The sequence below is a fragment of the Rattus norvegicus genome, chromosome 14 (assembly GCF_036323735.1).
Source record: "Rattus norvegicus strain BN/NHsdMcwi chromosome 14, GRCr8, whole genome shotgun sequence".
In the NCBI taxonomy this organism is placed as follows: domain Eukaryota; kingdom Metazoa; phylum Chordata; class Mammalia; order Rodentia; family Muridae; genus Rattus; species Rattus norvegicus.
This window is the reverse complement of record NC_086032.1, coordinates 18,034,828-18,059,154: the sequence shown is the minus strand read 5'-3', so window position 1 is coordinate 18,059,154 and position 24,327 is coordinate 18,034,828. Positions and strand designations below refer to the sequence as shown.

The following is a 24,327-nucleotide window of genomic DNA, read 5'->3' as shown; positions in this document are numbered from 1 at the left end:
TCTGCGGCTCCCACATTCACACCAGACATATACACATATACATGTTTGTTTGTTTAAAGAGTAGTGGGAGAATTCAAATAAAATGTTTAGGAGTTAATGAATAGTCATGGTTTTAAGATAGAAGTTAGAATAATGAAAGTGAACACGACTAAAATAATTCAGATTTCAAAAGTTTGGAAACAAAGCATTACTAGTCTAGTCCTGTATTTTACACTTGAAACTATCCACATAATAAATATTATACTGTTACTAACATCTACTATGTAAGAATGTACTAGTCATCAGTAATAAAATTAACAGCCTTCTTGACAGAAGTGACACAAAATATGACTTCTCTTTTTAAGCTTCAAGGTGCTTATCTGTCCACACGTCAGTCTAAAACCACTAATGTCTTCCACCATTAAATTTTTAAAAATTATAAACTTATTAAGTAGACTAATCATGTTTAAAATAAAGCAAAGTTATATGGTCTAAAACTTCCAGTAGATTTTTCTTTTAACACACACACACACACACACACACACACACACACACACACACACAGAGAGAGAGAGAGAGAGAGAGAGAGAGAGAGATTGATTTAAAGAAAAGGAGTTGAAAATAGATAAAAGAGCAATCACAATCAAAGGATTATCAGCTATAAAATAACACAAAAAAAGTTAAACAGGAAAAACATCTTATAATACTAGGTGACAGTGGGCACATCCAGGGTGGTTCAGTCATGAACATACACAACAACCTACTAGAACTACATGCAGCAAAACAAAACAGCAACGTGACAAATTTTCCATAGACCTCTCTAAAATGATGACTATGCACATTATGCAAAGGCACAGAGCATTCAGAAATAAAATTAACTATAACATTTAAAGTAAAATAGATGAACAAACATATCTGATCATACACTAGGAAAAAAGAAAACTCAAAAGATTTGAAAAAGATGACCTTGCAATTTATGTTACGAGGTTAAGTTCTTGATCCAGAAAATAAACAGGATATGAAATATTAATAGTATGCTATTTGAATTTCTTTAAAAAGAAAATATCCACTAATTAATAATGGAGGGGATAAAAATCTAAAAGGAAATTATTTTCTGAAAGATTTGACCAAAATCATTTTCCTTAAAGAAAAAAATTAGAGCTTTAAATCTTAGATTTTAACATTACAAATCAGGATGTATAAAGCTGAGACTACTTGGAGAACGACTCTAGCAAAAGCAAGTGCAGCTATGTCAACTGTCATGGGCAGAGTGACAAAGGACATGCGCGGGGAAAAGCATGCGCCAACAAGTGCAGACGCTTAAGAGAAATGGATGGCATCCTACAGAAGTGGCCATTAATGCTGCAGTAGCCTAATATTCAGGAAATAGGGTATCTTAATTACAAAAGCCAGAAATTACATGGGAAAACAAGCAAGCTCATCACAGAGCCCTATCAGAAAGCCCAAACAGAATCCTACACCCAAAAAGTAAATGTAACACACCTAACACTTTTTAAATAAAATACATATACTGGCAAATTATGTCCACTATAAAAAGAAAAGGTATTTATAAGAAAGAAGCTACAAGAAATTCCGAAGCACGGTTGGTTGTTTTCTCCCTCTGTGGCCTGCTTCCTCCCTCCTATCTGTGCACTCTTACCTTCCGAGTCATACTACCTAATCCATCCAAACTGTCCTCTGCACTTCTCTATAGCAACCATCCTCTCTCCCTTCCTACCCAATACCACCACAGCCTGAGAACACCGCATTCCCACTTCCTTGCTTCTTGTTTCTCTCACAAGTCAGGAATCTTTGTTACAACCATACAAATACATCACTGTGGTGGCAACTGCCCTGACATTAACTTGTGGCAGTTTCTGGCATTATCTAAATATATCCTTGAAGGATATTTAAAATAAACTAAATTATGATCAACAATTATAAACATGTAAATCACCACACTAAATATCATAAGTGAAAAAGAACATGGACCATCTCAACGAAACTGTATTGTTAAACTAAACCACTGCCAGGCACGGTGGCTCACACCTTTAATTCAGCACTTAGAAGGCAGAAGCTGGTAGGTCTCTGAGTTCAAAGTAACCCTGTAGTACATGATAAAACTTCCTCATAAAATAAAGTATCAATGGCCATAAAAGTACCTGTTAAGTCAGAAAAAATGCTTTGTTCTCTATTAAAAAATCCAGAGTATATATAAGCTTAAAAATGAAACGCATTTAATTTAAATAAAGAAGACACTCAAATCAGAAAGAATAGTGGCTGTTCTGAAAACCTACCAAATATGGAAGACCAGAAAAAAATAAAAAATGAAAACCAAACTACTGCTAAGCATAACTACTGAAAAAGAAATAACATAATTTACAGAAAATTTAATTATCCTTCAAGAACTTAAATAGAATCAGCAAAATTAAATTAATAGTAAGACTAAAATAATAATAAAAAATAGCCTTCCTACAGGACAGCAACAGCTCATTAGAAAATAATTCTTTAAAGCTATTAGTCACAATAATAACAAAAGCTAAAGATATTCAGGAAAACACCTAACAAAAAAGTGTGCAAGAGCTATAAAAGTAAATTTTAAAAATGTATAAAAGTGTAGTGTGGAACACAGAAGAACACCTAAAGAAACGGAGAGGCGTACCATGGTCCTGGGTGGGAAGCCTCAAGAGTGTAAAGATGTCAGTTCTCCCCAAATTAATCTGTAAATTCAATGCACTTCCAATCAAAATCCCAGAGGGATTTTTAATGGAACTTGACATGTTGACTCTAAAGTTCATCTGGAAGAGAAAATACACAAAAATTGCCAAAAAAATTTTTGGAAAAAGACAATGGGGAGGGGTGCCCTACCAGTTGTCAAATATAATATGTAATGAAAATAATCAAAACTATAGAGTACTGAATCCAGAGCACAAGATCTGGGACTTAAAATATGATCAAGATGATTTCCATGTTAATGGGAGAAAAGAAAGTATCGATCGACAATTTATTGTGGAAGAAATGATTATGAAGCCTGAAAAATTAACTAGACCACTACTATGATTACTAAAAAAATTAAGATGAATTTAAACCCATGGGGATACACATAAAACTATTGTATAAGAAAATGTAAGTTAAAATACTCTGATACTGTTGATTAAAAACTCTTTGAGAAGACACACGAGAAGACTGGCAAAGTTTTGACAGCATAAAACTAAATCTAGAAACTTCACAGGGTAGGTTAAAATGTCACAAACTATAGCATATTATGTTGATAAGAGAATCAAAGAAAATTTAAACTTTTACTAAGGGTAAAATGGACAAAATTTATGAATAATTTTTAATAGAAACATAAAACTCCAGTAAGTATATGCAACTTTATTGAGAAATACGATCAATACAAATTATAATAAGGTATAATTTTATACCCACTGGCAAATAATGTCTAAAAGTTGATATGTCTGGTAGAATATAAAATTTTAACAATTAAATTTTTCTTCCTAGGAATTTTACCTACAAAAATATTTGTCCATCTAAGAAAGAAATGTATGTACACGATTGTTTACTACAGTAGTGATCCCACAGAGAAAAGGCTATCCGTTACTTCATACATGTCAATACAACAGTAGTTACACAGATTGAAAATAAAACAAGAAGTGCTTGTGGGTGGAGCTCAGAGGCAGGATATGTACCCAGTATAACCAGGGCTCCCCTCCTACCCTCAACACCAACCAGTGTGCCTGTCACCCTTCATCGAAGTAGGCTGCAAAACTTCATACTAAACACTACTGGCTCCTTCAGGTATCGCCATCCTCTGCTCACTTGAATCTAACAGAAACCTTATTTTCTTGCACTAGAACCGAGTTTTGACATTATGCATAATATATAAAAATATGTATCAAATGAATATGAATACTGAAGTACAAAAGTTTCTATAGTTATATTAGATCGTAAAACTATACTACAGAAAATGTGCTGTGTATCTTATCTAAAGTATATATACACAGTCAAGACTGATAAACCAATGTTATTAACAGATAACAAAAATAAAATAAAATCCCCGAGGTGTGGGGAGCGACACATATAGATAAAAAGATGGCGCTGACATCCAGTGGTCGTTTGTGGTAAACACCCACAAAACACATGTGTTGACATTTCTCCGACAGCTATCAGGCTGGAGTGATATTCATGCTAATGAGATATTTCATGCTCCACCAATCCCTAGAGGACAAGTATATAGCCATAGCCTGTTTTGTATATAAGGCTGGTGCCTTTGTTGCTCGGGGTCCCCGTATCAACAATGAGGTGTTCCTACAATAAAGGCTGTTAAAAATAATCCGACGGTGTTGTGTCTTCCTTGCTGGTCGCGGTGGATGTTACACTGAGGAAATTTTGTCTCTTATTTATCTACACTCTTCTGTACTGCTTACCTTATAAATCAGGGGCTAGCAGTTAAGAGCACTCATTGTTCCTTCCGAGGCCCCAGGTTTAGTCCCCAGCACCCATATGGCCACTCAAACAAACCTAATTCCAGTTCTTGGCTATCTGGAGCCCTATTCTGGCCCTCCTGAACAATACATGCATGCAATGCACTTACATACATGCAAACAAAACACGAATGTACATGAAACAATAAAACATTTAAACAAACTAACAAAAATGACCGCACATTCTTTCTTCTATTATGTGAAACAGCAAAAGAAAACCTTGGGAGTTTAGGCACTAAAGAATCAAAAGTAAACATAAGTCTCACAGGCCTTATGATCCTAGCATTCAGGAATTACTGGTTTTCGGCCCGACTGAGCTACATAGAGCTGTCTCACCACTACCTCCAACCTCATAGGGGTAAAAGAATTATTTTTTTCTTTATTTTTAGCAAAAATACCAATAGCTAGTATTTCAGTTTATATTATTTGAAATATATAAAATTAACTTTCAACTTGCTACTACATGTCATTCACTTAAAAGCATGTGTATATCTAATTTTACTTTGTTTGCTTTTGTTTTTGAGAAAGGGTCTCAGGTCGTCAGGTAGGCCCTTGAACTCCTGATCCCTCAGCCATCACCTTCACATGCTGGACACCATGCGATGGACACCATCACATCGTTTCCCAACTAATCCTACTACTATTTTGAGATAGGGTCTCTCTGTTAAGTTCTGGCTACCCTGGAGCTCACTATGTAGACCAAAGTGCTGACCTTGAATGCAGAGATCCCCTGTCTCTGGCTCTAGAGGACTGGAATACACCTCACCCAGCCTAATTATTTTCGAATGAAGAAAATATTAGTATCAAATCAAATACTGCTTTTAAATTTATTTATGCTGTACACATTGGTGTTTTGCATACATGCATTTCTGTGTGAGGGTGTAGGGACCCTGGAACTTCAGTTATAGACAACTTTAAGCCCTATTTTGGGTGCTAGGTATTGAACAGTCATAGTCCTCTTACCCACCAAGCCATCTCTCCAGCCCCCCCAAACCAAGTACTGTTAAGACTCAATTCAATCATGTTATTCAAGTGAGAGTTAAAAAGAAACCCAAGTATTATGTTCTCTATTCATATGTCTCCCTCTATATCCAAAAATTATTCTATAAGGTTTACTTATAGAGCCAAAATGCCTATTGTATTTCTCAATTTTTATTGGGTTTTTCATTACTGATCTATAGGAAATGTGAATGCTCTGGGAGCAAGCCCTTTGAGTCATGTGGTTTGCTGTGGGACTTTAACTAGTGGGTTCCTCTCTTTTAGGCATTTTCTCAGTAGCATCTGAAAAACAGGCTTCTAATACTGTTCAAGTTCAAAAGACTTGTTTTCTTTTATGTTTATACTGTATCCTATCTAAAATATACTTACTTATCCAAGGTCATGAAGATTTTCTCCTATGCTTTTTTTCTAGAATGTGTAATGTTCTGTCTTTTATAACTACATTCATGATTCATGGTGAATTTTTGCATATATGAGTTTTGAGCTAATCTATCTTTCTATAAAAATGATACTTGAACATTTTGGCACCATTGATTGAGAAAACTACTTCCCTTACTAAATCACCTTGGCACCTCTGTCAAAAACTAAGTCATCATGAGTATTATGGACCTCTAAAATTTCAAACTAATTCATTAAGCTGTATGTCTCCTTTTATCAATGTAACAAACCATCTTAAAAGTATGGCTTTATAGTCCATCATGGTTAATAAAATTTTATTTCTAATAAGTCTTAAATTTTTCTTTACTTTTCAAAAATGTTTTGGACATTCTATAGCTTTTCCTATTACAAATATTAAAATGTCACTGCCAAACCTAAAGACCCCCACTCCTCCTAAAAAACTTGGGAGTTTTTGACTGGAATTGTATCCATTGTATATACACCACGAGGGGATTAGACATCTTTCACAATCTTAGGTTTATAATCCATTTATGTTCATTTTTTGAAGCCACCTTTGTTTTCACTGAAAATTTTTTAGATTTCAACATATAAACTGCATTGTTTATTAAGTTTGATTCCTAATTGTTTAATATTTCCTAGTGGCATTACAATTGTACTTTACAAAGAAATCACCCAGTACCATTACTGGTGCTACACTGGCTACCAAGTTTTTCTGATGCGCATCGCGTCAGATTCTCATAACCAGCTTTTAAACAGCTGGTATCAAGCTTGAACTTTTCCTGTGCCTACTTGAGACAATTGGTCAGCAATGTTCAAACAAGTTTACTTACTGTACATACACATCATTAATCTGACACACCATATTGCCTGTTAGTTACTACTTTACTAAGATTGTTTTCTACAATCATGCTACGTATTGGTTTCCAACTATTAAAATCACATTTACTTATTTACTCTGTAAGTATTCACACACGCAAGAGTAAAAGGACAATTTGGAGGACTTAGTTCTCTAATACTTGGATTCTGGAGAGTGAACTCAGGTAGTCAGACTTGGCAAAAGATGCCTTCACCCACAGAAGCATCTCATGAAACCCTTCTGTTTTAGAATCATTTGGATCAAACTGGTGCAGGTCTCAAATATAGGGTTGTGATCCCCGATGTCTGTTTTCCACCATTTTATATATATTTCCCTTTAATATATCATATAGTTTGATTACAAAGCCATCTGGACAGTAAGATGTCTATGTGGGAGCATTTTAAATTACAAACATAATTTCTCAAACAGATTTTTTCAGGGTATTGATTCTTGAGTGAGATTTGGTGTTAGGGATATCCTTGAATTTGTTCCTTTCATCAAATTTAACCTTATGGGCATAAAGCTATTCATAACAGTCCCTTGCTAGTTTCATTTATCTTATAAATGTTACAAATCAAACTCAGGTTTTCACGTTAGGAAAGTACTCTAGTAATAAGGTATATCTTTTCAAAAGTACTTAATTGTGTGTTGGGGCGGGGGGGGGCGCATGTATGTGTCACAGCACGTGTGGAAATCAGAGGAAAACTTGTAAGAAGTTGGTTCTCTTTCTACCATATGGGTCCTGAACATCAACCCTCTCAGTCACTGCTCCCAGGTCATTAGGCTTGGCAGAAATGCTTGTCCACAGAGGCATCACTGGCAAGATGCATCCTTTTACTCTCTTCACTCCTCTCTCTCAATTGTAATCATTCCTTTAGAGATTCTGTCTTTATCATCATCATTTCCTTTATTCGGGGTTTTGTTCAATTTGTTCTTTTTGTCATGTTTCCTTATGCACAACTTTTAGATTTGTGATTAACTTCTACTCTTTGGCCAGCTTATGTAAATGTGACCTCTACACCATTTTTTTTCCTTTTTGTATTGTATGGCAGGGTGACTTCATCAACAAATCCACATTTTAACAATGACCTAAGTCACTAGCCACTTTGCGGATTGTTTCCCAGTAATTTCTCAGCTGAATTCCAGCTTTGTATCTCAATTAGAATTACTAGATTACCTTTTTCCTGGATATGTTCTTAAATAGTTATACATAACCCAAGCAGTGTAATCCCAACACTCAAGAGGATTCCACTCTCTAGGGCAGTCTGGGTTAGAAAAAAGTCTAGGGCCAGTGTAACAAAGCTTCTCTCAAAAGTAAAAAAAAAATCCTTCAAAACACTAATTTCCTGACCCATGAAATAGCACTTCAAAGTAATCACTTGGTATCAAGCCCAATGGCCTGTGTTATAGCCACAAGATCCATAAGGTGGGAATGAGAACTGATTCCTTCTTCAAGCTGTCCTCTGACCTCAACATGTATACAGTGGCACACCCCAATTCAAAGATATCAATTATAACTAGCATTTTGTCTTGACCTTTAAGTTATTTTGTATAGATCTAAAGATATATAAAACAAAGTATTTTAATGCCATGCTGAAAAATATACTAGACTGTGCTTGCTTGGGTATCCATTCAATTCCAAAGTATTAAAACTGGGAAGAAGTTAGTCACTTTTATGGTAAGTCTTTTGAATATTTATGTAAGCATGAATTTAGACTTGATTAGAATGAGAAATCCTAAATTTAAAATAAACTGCACTTCTTATACAGTTTAGTTTTAAACACTGTGTGAATATAGACCCCAAGTTTCATAAACACCCAAATATAAAGCAGTGTTCCTCTCCTCCTCATCAGGAGATATGGCAACTAACTACCCACGTGTGCTTCCTTGCTTAGACAAGATACTCATCCAACATAATACTCACGGCGTAGGACAAGGTCAAAGAAGCAGGAAAAAAGGTACGGAACTAAACTGAACAAGATTAATAAATATTTATTCTTGATATAGGTGTGGTGACACCAGCCATTAATCTGAGTCTGCAGAGGCAGAGGCAGAGGCGGAGGCGGAGGAGGGCAGATCTGTGAGTTCAAGGCTACCCAGGACTACATTGGGAATTTCAGATCAGCCAGAACTACATAAGATACTGTCTCAAAAAGTAACCAAAAAAAAAAAAAAAAAAAAAAAAAATGGAACTACAATGACCATCAATTCTATTATGGTAAACCCTTTAAACATTGTTTTTCAACTATACAGTCAACTTCACTGTAGTGGCCAGGAAAGGACAAACAGAGGAAAATGTAAAGCTGAAAATACCTTACATTTATAAAATTAGGGATTTTGTGATTTGAAATGCAGCAATATACTTTATTATGAAAGTGGCCTGGAGAGTGTGGCAAATGACCTAAAAGAATGATTTTAGGTGCTGGAGAGACAGGACAACAGCAGTTACCAGCACTTGCTGTACAGGGAGAGGACAGGTACAGTCCCCAGAACCCACATGGCAGCTCACAGCGTTCTTGAACTCCAGTTCTAGGGGATCCAATGTCTCTTCTGGTCTCTGTGGACACTACAGTTACAAAGAGGTGGCAAAACATTCATACACATAAAATAAAAATAAATCATAACAGCAACTAGTATTAATAGTAGCACCAATTAGAGAGTTTGAATAAATTTGTTTCATAAAACATAGATGGACAACGTTCCTTAATTACTTTTAAGTCAGACATTTAAAGAGTTCTTTTAGGTTCTAAAATACACATACAGATTATGGCTTTCATGTTTAGTCCTTTCTCTAAGAACCATTTCACATGACTGAAATATGACTAGCTTCCTGTAACAAAAAGGTTTATGCTATTCATTGGGGGAAGGTTTAGGGAAGGAGAGCATATTCTAATAAAAAGCCCTGGAACACTGTTATTCAAAAGGGAGTGGTACAGCTATGACACCGATCTCACCATATAGCCTTGGGAGGCCCGGGGAGCCCTACAAAAACCAAGCTGTCTTCAAGCTCAGATCTGCCTGCCTCTGCTTCCAAGTGTTGGGATTAGAGGCTTGCACCACCATGTTGGGGTTTGCAAAGTGTGCAGAAACTTGTTTGTTTTTCCTGAACTTTGAAAAGTACTATTATATGTATGTGTATGTTTGTATAATGTGCATATCAGAATGCAGACCATATGTGTACATGTGTACAGTTTAGGTGAGAATTTTGCAGTTGGCTCTTTCCTTCCACCTCTCAGTTCCAGGTATCAATAATATGTCTCCAGGCTGTACCTGATCTTGCCAGCACAGTAATTCTTTAGCATTTTTTCTAGAAAGATAAAATTAAAATCTAGTCTTAAAAAAAAAATCCCCATCAATCCAAGTGGTGCTACAGAGTTTTCAGTGACATTATTATGGTGTCTTGACAGACAAGGAGTAGCAAGCAAACAAGGCTGGATCCCCCCCACAAATGTCTACATCAATGTTTTGCAGTATCATACAAGAGAATTAACTTAAAGTATTAAAATTTATTCCTTACATTTAAAAATATATGAAAAAGATTAGTACATTCAATTTTTAAGAAATTTATAGCATTTCCCATTTACCCAATGTTCTATTTGTCTGTGGTATTCAGAAACAAATATGTATTAAGTATTTAAGCCAATAGTTCTCGGGCATAGTTCTCGGCTACTAAAAGAGGTCCTGTGATAGGAAATAGGAAATCAAATTATACTGGTATTACATCATGGTTTATATTCCTTTCAATACTATTTACATTACAGAAATTAAGGCACTGAGATTAGATGTGGAGAAAGGAAAAGTGAGCTAAATAAAACAGAGATGTATGAAAAAGTCTTCTGGAAACACTCTTATTTTTAAGTTAATTACAAAATATAATTTAAACAACCAAAAAGGAGTCTGAAATGGAGACGTCCTGCATAAGTGAACAAACCATGCTATTCCCAGAAGACAGGGGTTATTAAATGACAATCAGTGGCACGCATATGGTAACTCTGTGCACATCACTGTTCAGAGGCCCCCCAAATAACATAGGCTTGCTTGGTTCCCTATGTGCACCCGCACGAGTGCACTGCATGTATAGAAACAAAGAAGGAATGGGAGAGAACTCCAGAAAGATTAACAAGTCACACTCCTCTTCCCTTCACAAACCTCACAGCAATCTTCTATGTAACTGAGAAAAAACGTCTCCCTTGCTGATTTCTTCACAGAATTACCATTATCTCTACTGTCTCTCAATCTCCTCCCCTTCAAATTACCAATCCCGGGGGCTTTCCTCAGAAACTTTCCTCTATCTGGAATTTGACATTCAAGTATCTGCTCAATTTGCTACTAAGTCCCTATGAACAATCCCTCTTCTTGTCAGGGTTTACTCAAGCTTTAGATTTATAATAAATAGTACACTGAACACTAAATAATTCTAGTTAATACTATCAGAATACTAAATGGCATTCACTTACTTAGCTGCATATTGTCAGTCTTGCCAAATAAAATATAAACCTCAGGAATATTGGAAATTTATCTTATTTCTGGCTTTAGTTCAAGCCAATAACAGTACAGGAAAACTAGAAGTCAGTTAGTTCATTGAGGGTACATAACTTCACTAAAGACACTTAACTTGGCCAAGGCCTTTGGTTGAGATGCTAAACCATTTCCATGTTTTGTTTTGCTTTTTTAACACACTAAAAAGTTTCCAAGGTCAGATGCACAGTTTCTTTGTGTAGTGTCTTAGTGTTGCAATAATAAATTTCTATAAATTTACTGTCTTTTATAAAACTAGAAAATATAAATTATTAATTGTTCTTGTAACAGTGACTTGCATTTTACAGAGATGATTAAAAAAGAAATACTGAAAAGACTCAGTGCACTAGCTAAGAAACAAACTAGATATCAATTACAAAATAAAGAAGAAAAACTTTGAATTCTTTAAATACAGAAAATGCCCACTCTGGAAGACCATGAAATACTGCCTCAGAAAATTGTCTACTTAAAATTTCTACTTCTAATCATTTAAGAAAAAAAGCTCTTTTCTATTCCTTTGGAGAGTTTGGGAAAAAATAGCTTAAAATCGCCTTTATCCATAAGTCTCACAATACTAGAGGTGAACAACACTGCGATTTGCTTTTCTTCTTCTCCACCCCCTCATGAGATTCCAATTCAATCATTTTGAGACATGCTTTCAACATAAGAATAGTAATAATAATGCAAGGTCAAGACAAAATCAATGATGGACAGATAAAGGATAATAATTATAATTAAACCATGAAGTTTATTATGTAAAGATTAAAATAGTATCTCGAACAAAAAACATTTAGACATTCTATCAGACATTTTTTTTAAAGAATATTGATGGGCAGCAGATATACAGAGAGAAGTTAATACATCTCTTAATAAGTGTTACTTGAAATCATCGTGAGATATAGCTTAAACCCGTTTCAATGACAATTATTAAAGCTCAGTGAAGCAAGGTAATGCATGGGAAGCAGGAGCAGTGTGGATCTGAGACCAGGAAGGACTACATCAGTAAACTGGTATTCCAATGGCAATAAAGGTTTGCAAGAATGTGTACAATAAAGAATACTGATATGATACTATAAGAAATGTATATTAAGGCCATTAATATAAATAGTATTGAAGTTCTTCAAAATACCAAAAACAGAATTACCATTATTTACCAACCCCACCCTGGAAAACTAAATCTGTTTTTTTCTGTATCTCAAAGAGACTGTACTCTTCAAACAAAGCATCCATAGGGAGATAAATTGATAAAGAAAACGTAGTATATACTCTACCTAGGTTTTAAAAGCACAGAAACTAGCATGAAACAACACAAAATTCATTATTTTAATATTAAATTGATATTTTAAAGCATATTCTAAACCATAAGCATGCATTTGACTTGTCAATTCAAATTTGAATGCGTAATACAATAAAAGGCACGGAACAAAGGAGTAATGACAAATGGGAAAAGTAAAAAATAGGATGGTAAGAAAACAAAAGTTATAATTACATAAAAGAGAGATGAACTAAATACCAGCTAAAAAATACAGACTAATCCCAAAAGAAAAAAGAATTCTCTACATGGCAGGCCACACATAGGAAATACCTTTATATGGAGAAGATGTCACACATGAGCATCTCACAGGAAAGTTAATAACAGTACCCTTCAGACAACGTGACAAAACTCCAGAGAAAGATGTAACAACATTAAAAGGATCATTCTGACAGGAAAACAAAATGGTCCCAAATTTGCAAATATTTCAGAGTGAAGCCCCAAAATACACAAAGCAAAAGCTCACAGAAAAAGAATGAACCTCTCTATTATTACAATTGAATTGTAATTTTAGCATATCTTTTAGTGATAGAACAAGCAGACAGAAAATCCATAAGGATGTAAAAGATTTACACATCATTACTTAACACAATCTGCCTGCCTCACATTTATGGAACATATTAACAATTAATATATTTTTTTAAAGTACCCATCAAACATTCACAAAAAATGGTCCATACAAGTTTCAACAGATTTAAATAAAATGAACTCTAAGTATATTTTTGATTATGTATAATTAAATTGGAAACCCATAATATTCTAACGTATTTAGAAATGTAACAACTTAAAACAGCTCACATAATCTTTCCCCAAATAAGTTTTCCAATGACCAATGACCATATGACCAAAATTTATCTATATAATTATATCCTCGAATTCTCCCCAAACCAGCATATAAGCAGGACATTCTATACGAACAAAAGCCCAAATGTTAGGCAGGAAAAGATTAATTTCACACTGAAATCAACTGAGCAAGACAAAATTGAATCAAAAGTCAAGAGTCTTAAGAGAAATCTAAAAACACTGAAACCTGAAAATTGACAAATAAAAAAAAAGTATCAAAAGATGTGATCCATACATAAACAGCCCACAGAAATGTATAGCTTATGAATGCTAATAAAAGGAAAATAGAAAGGTCTCCAAAGTAAGGAGAACATAGAAAATAAATGGCAAAAATCTATAAAAGATGAAAAGAGATCAGGAATATGAAATGTGAACCAATGGGAAGAGCAAAGAAAATAAGAGTACAAACCGCCAGTACCAGAAGTGAAAGGGTTGGGGTGGGGACTTAGGAAGCTAGTCAATGCCCCATGCTCAACCTCCAACGCCTATTTAAAACGCATCTGGGTCTGACAGCAGATGCACTTGCTATCCTAATGTCAAGGAAGCAAAGACAGAGCGCACAGACATGACCAACATCCAAAGCAGAGGCCATCCCAAGCAACTACCAACTCAACTAAGACTAAAAATAGTTTCTTGTAAGATGAAAAAACACCAAAAATGATAGAGAAATTCCAAACATATATTAAAAAATATTGAGTAAAAAAGTAATTTTTTGCTACTTTACAAGTTACAATCTGAACATGTGCTGTGCTCTTATACACGACATGGCAACAAGCAATTAGAAAATAACAATTATCGAGCCAGCCAAACGGCTTAGCAGATAAAAACACCTGCACCAAACTTGAAGATCTGTGTCAGACAGAAACGTGACACAGAACCAACTCCTGTGAGCTGTCCTCTAACCTCTGCATGTGCGCAATGGCACATGTGAGCTCCCACACACCGCACATGTATACACAACACACAAAACAAACACACAAATGTAATTTTTAAAAAAGAATTAGCATCTACTACATTAAACAGACAACATGCTTGCAAGACAAATGTAGCACTACTAGTGTGAAGACTGCATAGCAGTGCAGACAGAAACTGGAGAAAACTGCAGCTAGGATGTGCACCAGCGAGCAACAGTTTGCAAGCTCCACTCCAGTTCTAAATACCAGCTGGAAACAAGTCAGGACGCACGATAACTGAGTGCTCCGTGATTTTTTGATCAAATTCATCTTGTTAATAAATCTCTGGAAAATAAATACTTTATAGAAACAAATGAAGCTTAGTGCTGTGTATTTCCATTATTGAGGCCAAAGGAGAAAGTATTTGCTCAGATCTAAGTTTGGGAGAAATATGAGTTCACCGGATTGTCTCACGTACCAAGAAGCTATCAACTATGCACATATCAAAATTCACCCAATTCCACATTTAGAACCAGTTGTCAGTTAACATGAAATATGTTTATTGCATATCTACTTCTGAGCTGCCCTTACCCCTACTCTTCACTTACTAATTCTGGTTTTGTTTTTAGTTTTTATGGAGTATATGCTCTATAAATTACTTTAAATTACTTTTCTCTAATTATAAGCACTTAAGTATAATAATGCTTTATATAAATAGATAAATACATGTTAAACACATGACAACTACTTTTTAAATCTAAAGAGAGTCAACATTCCTATGTCTATAAAATTACTGTTTAATCTGAAACGTAAAACAAACTATACTTTTTCAAAATAAAAAGGTAGAAGACGGAAATAAATGGAAGGAAGATTAGACAGAGAAAACTTCGAGAGAGGTCAAGAGAGGTAAGCTTAAGACAGGACATATAAGTGCAAAGTGCAGACCAAAGGCCGTAAGACAAATGAGGAGATTTATCAAATACTATGCTTATTGAGCCGAACTGAGCTTCAAGTTTTGCTGCTCCCCCACCCATCCACACAAACGTACTATTTTGTGTGTGAGAAATGTTGATGTTCACCTGCTGCCCTGGCTAGACAGCAATGATCCCCTAGAATCCTGTTCTTTCTGCCTTCTGTTGCTGGGATCCCACTTGGCCCACAGATTTTCCTTCGGAGGTGCTAGCGATATAAACTCAGGCACTCGGCCTTGTGCAACAAGCACTTTCTGCCCTGCTTAGTTTCTTAATGAATGAAGGACACATATTAATCAAAATATTTTGACATTTATTTACTTAGTGTGTTTGTTATACATGCATGCACATTACTGCGATATAAATATGGAGATTCAGGAATTGGTTCATCCCTTTCACCATGTGGTACTGGGAACTGAATCCTGGTACTTTGTGGCAATTTACCCATAAAGTCATTTTGCCAGCCACTTTATTTGAACTTATCTTTCGCTTTTCTAAATATATAGCCAAATTAGTCTCTGAGGAAGGAAAAAACCTCAGAATCAAATTAAAACCAAAGCAGCATCCATGTCAGGGTACAAAGACAAAAAGAAAGGTAAAAATGTTCAAGGCTGTTTCTGCCTGATTCAAATCCAGCCACCTTGTCTCTTTTTCTTTTTTTTTTTTTCTTTTTTTTTTTTTTTTTTGGAGCTGGGGACCGAACCCAGGGCCTTGCGCTTCCTAGGCAAGCGCTCTACCACTGAGCTAAATCCCCAACCAACACCTTGTCTCTTAATACAGGATTACTTCCCACCATCCCCCAAAAAAGGAAGAAGGAAAGAAAAAGAAAATGGTTCAAATTTGAAATAAATGTTTCATGTCTCCGTCTCTGACTTGCTCTTTGGAATTTCAAGACGATTTCTGTGGAGTTCTGGCTCTCCCGGAACCCAGAAATCTACCCCCTACCTCCTAAACACTGGGATAAAGGCTGTGCCACCGCTGCACACTCACTTCCCAGACTGTGACCAAACAATTTACAAGTCATCCCTGATTATGCAGACCGAAGAAAATGACGGATAGAATTTATAAAATCATTTCAATTTTTAAATATCTCTAACACAATTGGTATTCGATATTGTTTTTACAACAAAAATAAGTTCTTAGGTGCTTGAGTGACGGCCCAGCAGTTTTGAGCACTTTCTATTCTAGAGGACCGGCCTCATGGTAGCTAGTTACAACCATGTGTTACTAGTCCCAGGGGATCTGATACCCTCTTCAGAAACTCTATAGGTACCAGGCACATATCATGAACATATATACATGCACTCAAACATACACGTAATAAATTAGAAAATCCTAAAAGAAAAGCAACCAGTTTTCTCTCTTTTTTTTTTTTTCCAGAGCTGGGGACTGAACCCAGAGCCTCTACCGCTGAGCTAAATCCCCAACCCAGCAACCAGTTTTCTTAGTTGTAATTCTCTCACTACTTTAAGCCCACAAACTCCTCATTCTAAGAATTCTGAGTGACAAAGATAGGACTCAAATTTAGACTATGTGGTTAATTAGTAAATTCAAGAAAATGATAAAATACATTAGAATGAAGCTTACTTACGTCTAAAATAGTTTTGCTCCTCTGAAGGGTAGTTAACTTGGGTGATATTCAGGTAAGCTGATAATTATTCAAATGTGATCACTGACACCAACTTTTGTAAAGTAGGTTATCTACCTCTTCAGATGCCAAGACTCTCTCCAGAAGTACTGTAAGGTCAAAATTCCTTACAGGAGATGGTCTCAGCACACAATGCACACAAAGCACAGTAGAGGACTCCAAGCAGTACAGAAACCCTTATATGCTGACATGAGCCTGTAATCAATATCTTTCTGTCTCTGTCTGTCTCCTCCCTCTCTACCCCCGCCCCTCTAACGGACTGTATACACAACATACACCCTGGCATGCTGACATGAGCCTGTAATCAATCTGTCTCTGTCTCTCTCCTCCCTCCCTACGCCCCCCCTTCTCTCTCTCTCTCTCTCTCTCTCTCTCTCTCTCTCTCTCTCCCTCTCCCCCCCTCTCTCTCACACATACACACACTCACTCACACTCACACACACACACTCTCTCTCTCTCTGACTCTACACAACATACACCCTGGCATGCTGACATGAGCCTGTAATCAATCTCTGTCTCTGTCTCTCTCCTCCCTCCCTACGCCCCCCCTTCTCTCTCTCTCTCTCTCTCTCTCTCTCTCTCTCTCTCTCCCCCTCTCACACAAACACACACTCACTCACACTCACACACACACACTCTCTCTCTCTCTCTCTGACTCTACACAACATACATCCTGGCGTGCTGACATGAGCCTGTAATCAGAGGCACAGAAGTCAGTACATTTGCAATACTAAGGTGGTGGTTATTTGCTTATTCATCATGCAAATCATACACTAACACAAAAGTAATGGACCATAAGAATCCTGGCCACGCTTCACACAAGTATATACTAGCTAGTAGTACCATATTTCCTACTTATATAAATGTAGCTATGAGGGCAAAGAAGCACAAAGACAGTTCTTTTGCAAAACAGTAAAAAACACTTAGCAGTTTCCCTCCTTTCCTCCCCCTTTCTCATCTGTTTACTTAGTCAAGGTTTCTCTTGGAAGTCCAGACTGGCCAGAACGCTGGCTCTCTTATGCGATCCTGGAGCTCACAGAACCCTGTACATCTCGGTGACGACTGGAGCTCTGTTGTCACTATGCCCCAGCAATGTAAAATTTTTCAATCATTTTTTTAAAAATTCTATATTGTAAATTTGAAGGCATTTCTGCTGAATGTGCACGATGATTACCTGCAGAAAAACTTTAGGATGTGAACAGAATATGGGATGCCATTTTTAAAAGATTGTTTAATTCAGATTTAGTTGGTAGACATTCTCTCAAAAATGAATGAAACCAAGAATGTCATTTCAAGAAAGACTGTGTTCACATTGTATGTTGTTAACTATTAAACTCAGGCTTCCAGGAATAGCCAGATTCTGGAAAACATCAGACACTGTACCATAACACAAGGCGGCCAAGTTTTCAATTTTTAGACAGCAATGGCAATACAATATAATTCTCTAAATTAATTACACTATTATGTTAGGTACATAACTTGTGTGCATGCAAGCACATGTGTGCATGTGTGCGTGGGTGTGCATGTCTCTGTGCGTTGTGTCCACATACATGAGTGCATGCCATGAAATACACATGAAGAAAGAGGTCATCAACTAATGGGACTGATTCTTTCCTCCAGGTTTGGCAACCACTTACTGCCTTTGTAGGCTGAGCCATCTCAGACTACCAACAAAACCCCATAGTATCCTCTAAATGACTAGTATGTTATCAAATGTGCTTCTGATATAGTCAAAGCACAGCAGTTTATGATAACATAAAATACAAGAATAATTTATCAGATTCCATGTTCAAGAAACTACTGGTGCTTATTGACAAGCCTAACAACCTAGTTTTTATCCCTAGAACCCAAATAGTAGGAAGAACACGCTCGTTCCTGTAAGCTGTCAATTGTCTCCTCTTGAGGGCCCGTACACATACAAACACATAAACATGCACCCACACACAGTAAATGTAAAGCAAATATAAAAAGAAACTCCACCTGTACAAGGTGACAGGCATTAAGAAGAATACCCACAATTATCTTAGTTATTAACCCCTTTTCCAAACCTGTATCACTGCTCACTTCAATTTCTTCTGAGACTTTACCCAAACAAATTATACAGTGAATATACAAGCAGATGACACTTTAGTTACTTCTATTAAGGCAAACTTAAAAATCATATGTAGAAATATAAAGCACTAACACTGTTTAGTTCTTTTGAAAAATAGCTTAGCTTTAAATATATGTATGCTAATAGGTCTAGTATTTTAAGTAACTAAGTGTTTAAATTTTCTACATTTTAATTTTTAATAATATAAATACTGATATTTTCTAATACTACAAATATTAATAGACATAACTCTCATAACCAAAAGCTTTTTGGGCCCTTAACGTCTAAGCAGTTTGAATGCTAAGACTATAAAGAGTATTTAAATATGCTCTCAGGATCAACTTTCATCTGTCAAATGGGAGGATGATAGCATAAACATGATATATAAGGTTACTGCTACTTTAAAAGACAATCTAAGAATTAAGTGTCAACTATGTATGTTCCTGGGCTCAATGTTTATTTAGGGTTACTTCATTATTCCTTTTATAAAGTAGGTCCCTCACAGAATTGTTTAGATTCACTAGAGAAATAAACATTATTCCCCGTTTGATAATAACTTAATACTCGATAAATAGCTAATATGGTTCATCAGACCACTAATGTAGACAAACTATAACTCCTAACCCATTACTCAAATCTGACTTTATTAACTAATTATTAATAGTCAATATTAACCCAATCACCTATGAAACCAAAGGTTGTCATTCCAAGGGCCTCCACACTGACACCAGTAATAAAGCAGAACTCAGATGCTCACCAACGAAGCAGTAATCAAGGATACTTCCTATCAGCTCAGCCCCTCAGTGAATTTCCCAGCAATGCTTGTAGCACGCATCCAGATACTGCATCACACAGATGATTCTCAGTCATGACGCACACAATGCCTAACCACTAGATTACATCAATCAGTGGTGGGACTAGAAGCTCACTGAACGGCCTCACCTGAAACTCGTATTTCCTATGGAAGCAATTATGTTTATTCCTACCTTTGTGTAAACAGTCTGAACCTCTGTAAGGCATGAAAATGTGTCTAAAATGATAATGGTGTTACTACCACAAACTTACCTTTTACAGGTTTGCTTTTGTACTCCCAAAGTCGGTATGAAGGCAATGTGGCAACTTCTACTCACTATTCCAAGACAAACTAGGCTAAAATCAAATTTATACTGAAAAAAAAAAAGCTAAAAGAACATGTGTGTGTGTGTGTGTAGTATATGTAAGCATGTCTATAGTATAACTAGCTTTAAAAGTCAAAAATGATCTTTGACAGCCCCTCACAAATATACATACATATACACATAAAGAGGCAACCTATGATGATGTTACAATGAAATCCAAACAATAAAACATTAAAGATGACAATTTAAGCAGGAATGGTGGTGGTACATTTAGAAGGAACAGCTACATTAGAAGCATAGGAGAACGCTTAAGTTCAAAGCCACCCAGTTCTACTACACACAGTTAGTTAGACAATGTCTCCTACCCAGAAGACTGTGAGCATGTACAGGTAAAGAGTAATCAAATTAATGGAAGATGTCAACTTTCTAAAGATACTCCTGAAAACAGACCTCAAATTATTTAGACAGGAAACAAGTGTTAGTAAATATGGATCAGCATAGGCTCTCAATTTTAGACTTTAAAATACTAATGGCAAAAATTTCTTCCTCTGTACTCTTTAAATTTTAACCTCCTGAAACAAAATAAGCTGGGTTAACTACTGAATTTCTAGTATTCATCTGCCCACACTACGTGTACTTTAAAAAACCAAAAATGAGTAAACAGATATTTACTCATCCAAGATGTCTCATTTTAATTATAAAACCTCTTTTTGAATTGAAATTACATATCAACTAAAACAATTTCCATACTTAAACTTATTTCTAACACATCGACTTATATGTATGCCCTAAGGGTTACTCCATGCAGTTCTTCCTAGGAGAATATGTGTTAAATCATGCTGGTATGTTTTATAATATAAAAAGAAATATAGCCAGTAACTGATGAGAGACTACTTACAAGGGACCACCACCAAAACCAATCAATGATAAATAGCACACGGAAGTTCCGTATTCAAACTACAAATTGATTTATTATTTGCCCACCTCTTGACAAATGAAAAATAGTTAACTGCTCTATGGCTTTTTCAATCTTATTTAAAAACAAACAAACAAACAAACAAAAATCCAACATATATCAAAGCAAGAATATATAATACAATGGGTATTTCAGCTTCAAATTTAAAAGCAGTGCAGTTAACGGCTCAAGCCATGAACGTGGCAGGCCCTTTACCTAGTAAATGCTGGGACCCACAGCATCAAGCATCAATCTATAGTCCTAGCTTTAACTGACAAGGAAATACGAGACTGGGCATGAGAACTATACTCAACGTTCCTGTTTTCATACATTTATTTTTCAAAAGAAAAAATAAAACCAAAGAACACAGTTTAAAGGATTCGGAATTTAATTAAAAGATAAATAACTTCCTGTTATTTCATGTTGTTGTATACAAAGCCTATATATAGTCCTCAAGTTTTTACAAACACAAAGCTCTCGGTCACTCCAATTCAGGCTACTCTACGCCTCTCAGAAAATTAAGGGTTTTTCTTCCCATTGATCTTCTGAGGACTGCTGAGACAGGCTACTGCATATAACTGACGACAAAACCATGACATTCTGAAATTAGAATCATGTCTATATGAAACAACAAATATTAGATTAACAAAAGTACTTACACACTGGATGAAAGCCTGACTCTTATTTCTAATAATTTTCTACTATCTTGAGCTTAGTTCCTTTTACAGTAGTTTAGCAGAAGGAACAGAAGCATTTTGACTACTTTAATTTGGAAAAAAATTAACTGATTTAGTTAACCAAATTATTCTTGTTCACCAAACTGGACAGTTGAAAAAACCATGATATAAATTATAACCAATCCTTCTAGTTTTATTTTAAATTTCAGAAATTTATTTCATTCAAGATCTTAAAGATTTAAAGTGTCAACTAGTCTTCATGTGAATGTGTATATATACATATACTTGTGATTGTATTTAAAATGTTTAAGATGTTAAAATGTGATTTGAAATCACATGCAAGTTTAAAAATTAAATTTAAAAACAGAACCACAGTACAATGGATACATCTATTTCTGGTTTTAAGTTCTATTTCTCTAAGATTTAATAAGAAGGCTTTTAAGACTTATATGATTCAAAGGGTCAATTTACAAACCAGAAAAAAAGTTAATGATTATTTAATATAAATATCCAAGAGTTTTACATTTTTAATAAATCTAAAATGGCAAAGGCAAAAACTACAATAGCACACTTAAAATTACTGGCTTAACATTATTTACAGTAAGACTGACAATGCTAGACAAATACGCTGCAGTATCCATCATGAACATTTATAGTAATTAAGTTCTTAAAAAAATACAAGAAGTCAAGGGTAATTTCTCTAGAGAGCTCATTCAGTAAGACGTGTCTGCTTACTTACAGTATTAAGGCACTTTTAAAAACAGTGCAATTCAGAGTTAGAAAATACATTCTTTACCTATTCTGGCCTTGTACCATTCTAAATACTTTCACTTTTAAAAGGTAATCCTTTTGTTATTTGCAAATTTTTCACATCTATTCTGCTAACTAAATTATAGTATTTTAAAAAGAAAACTACTCACTAGAGTTTAATGCAACAGGTATAAAGAAACCAAATTAAAATAGGTGGGGAAATTAGGACAAACAAGATGACAGTGACTTTAAATAACATAATAATGAATACACACTACAGCATCCACACCTGGCCCTTAACAGAAGTAATTATAGCCAACTGCTATGCCAGCAGGAAAGGACCTGTGATGTATAAAACTCCTATCAAAGGGTCTTTAAAAGAAAATGAAGACTTCTAAAATATTTTATAATCTTAAATTTACATGTCCTAAGAAAACTGTTAAATAGGTTTATCAAAACTCCATGAATCTCATTTCTATAAAATCCAAGCAAATTTTTTAAAGATCAAATTAAAAAGCACCACCAGCCCTTTAAAATCTAATTAGGTCTGTTTAAACTTGACTGCCGAAGAAGTCATGTGACCACTTCTAATTACTGAATGTATATATACCACTGTTTTGCAGTAAATAATTTCACAGCATTTTAAAGGAAACTAACTAACAGGGTCAAAGCTAGGGGCGGAGTAGAGGAAAGACTGGAAATTAACCACCCAAATACAACTTACACAATAAGGCGGGGGGGGGGGGGGGGCGGCGCATGTTGGCAGGTATCTGCAAGGAGGTAGTAATACAATGGAATCAGTTTTCATTCTGCAGAACCCTGAGATGCTGCAATGTCAGCTCCAGGCACACTGAAAGACTCCAGAAAATGCTCATTGATCATGCAGCACTTTATAATGCGCATAGGCTTTTTCTCCTCTTGGCCCCGCCTAGTTTCCCTTTGCAGCAGCTCCCAAGCCCTCTCCCCAGGATGAAATCTCTCTTTTGAAGACAGTGAAATGGTAACAATTATCCTCACACTACCATAAAGCCTCGATATTTGAATAGCCAGGCTTTTTATTCCTTTTCTTAAAAAGGAGAAAGAAAACACAGTGGCCACCCCAATAACAACCCTGCATCCTCACAGATAAGGATCTGATATTTGCGTAAATACAGTTTTTGTTATCATGTTACAACAAGGCCATCATCAGTCACAGTTGCAGTTTGGCACTATTTCCTTGAACTGCTTTTTATTCAAATACTGTCATTTAAAACTGATATAATCAGAAAAAAATATCATTTAAAATACCCATGGAGACTGTAATATGCATTCCAACATCAGAACTCAAATTTTAGGTTTTTTAAATTAAATTCCTAATTTATTTTACAATAAAGGCACATGAAAAATGTAGGATCAGAGTGTACCACTTAAATTAAACAATTATTTTATCAGGCTAAAATAACCGACAGTTTTTCACAGGAATTGCAAGCACAGCTTTAGGCTTAGATATGTAAATGAATTCTAAGACATATGATACCAAACCTACTTCAAGCTGCTTTGCAGACCCCACCTTCTAATGAGTTAATTTAAAGGTCACCACCAGCACAAGGCTTTTAATTAAATCCAAACATTCTCCCTTTTTTTCTACCAAACACATCTACAATTTATAAAACATGTTGTTTAAACAGTTTAATAATCATGTGAACCAGACTGACACATCCTCACAGGAAACAAGGTCTGTCCGGATCTTGCTTTTATGCTCTGCCTCTCTCTCTCTCTCTCTCTCTCTCTCTCTCTCTGCTCTCTAATCTATTCATCTATGAGACAATTCTAGCAGATAAGATTTCTTTGTTC

At 35.5% G+C, this 24,327-nt stretch overlaps 1 protein-coding gene across 10 annotated transcripts in view; it reads right to left on the bottom strand.

The window, feature by feature from the left end:
• Ankrd17 (ankyrin repeat domain 17) overlaps positions 1 to 24,327 on the bottom strand; it is a 138,639-nt gene that overhangs the window by 86,826 nt on the left and 27,486 nt on the right. The gene's annotated exons all lie outside the window — the stretch shown is intronic.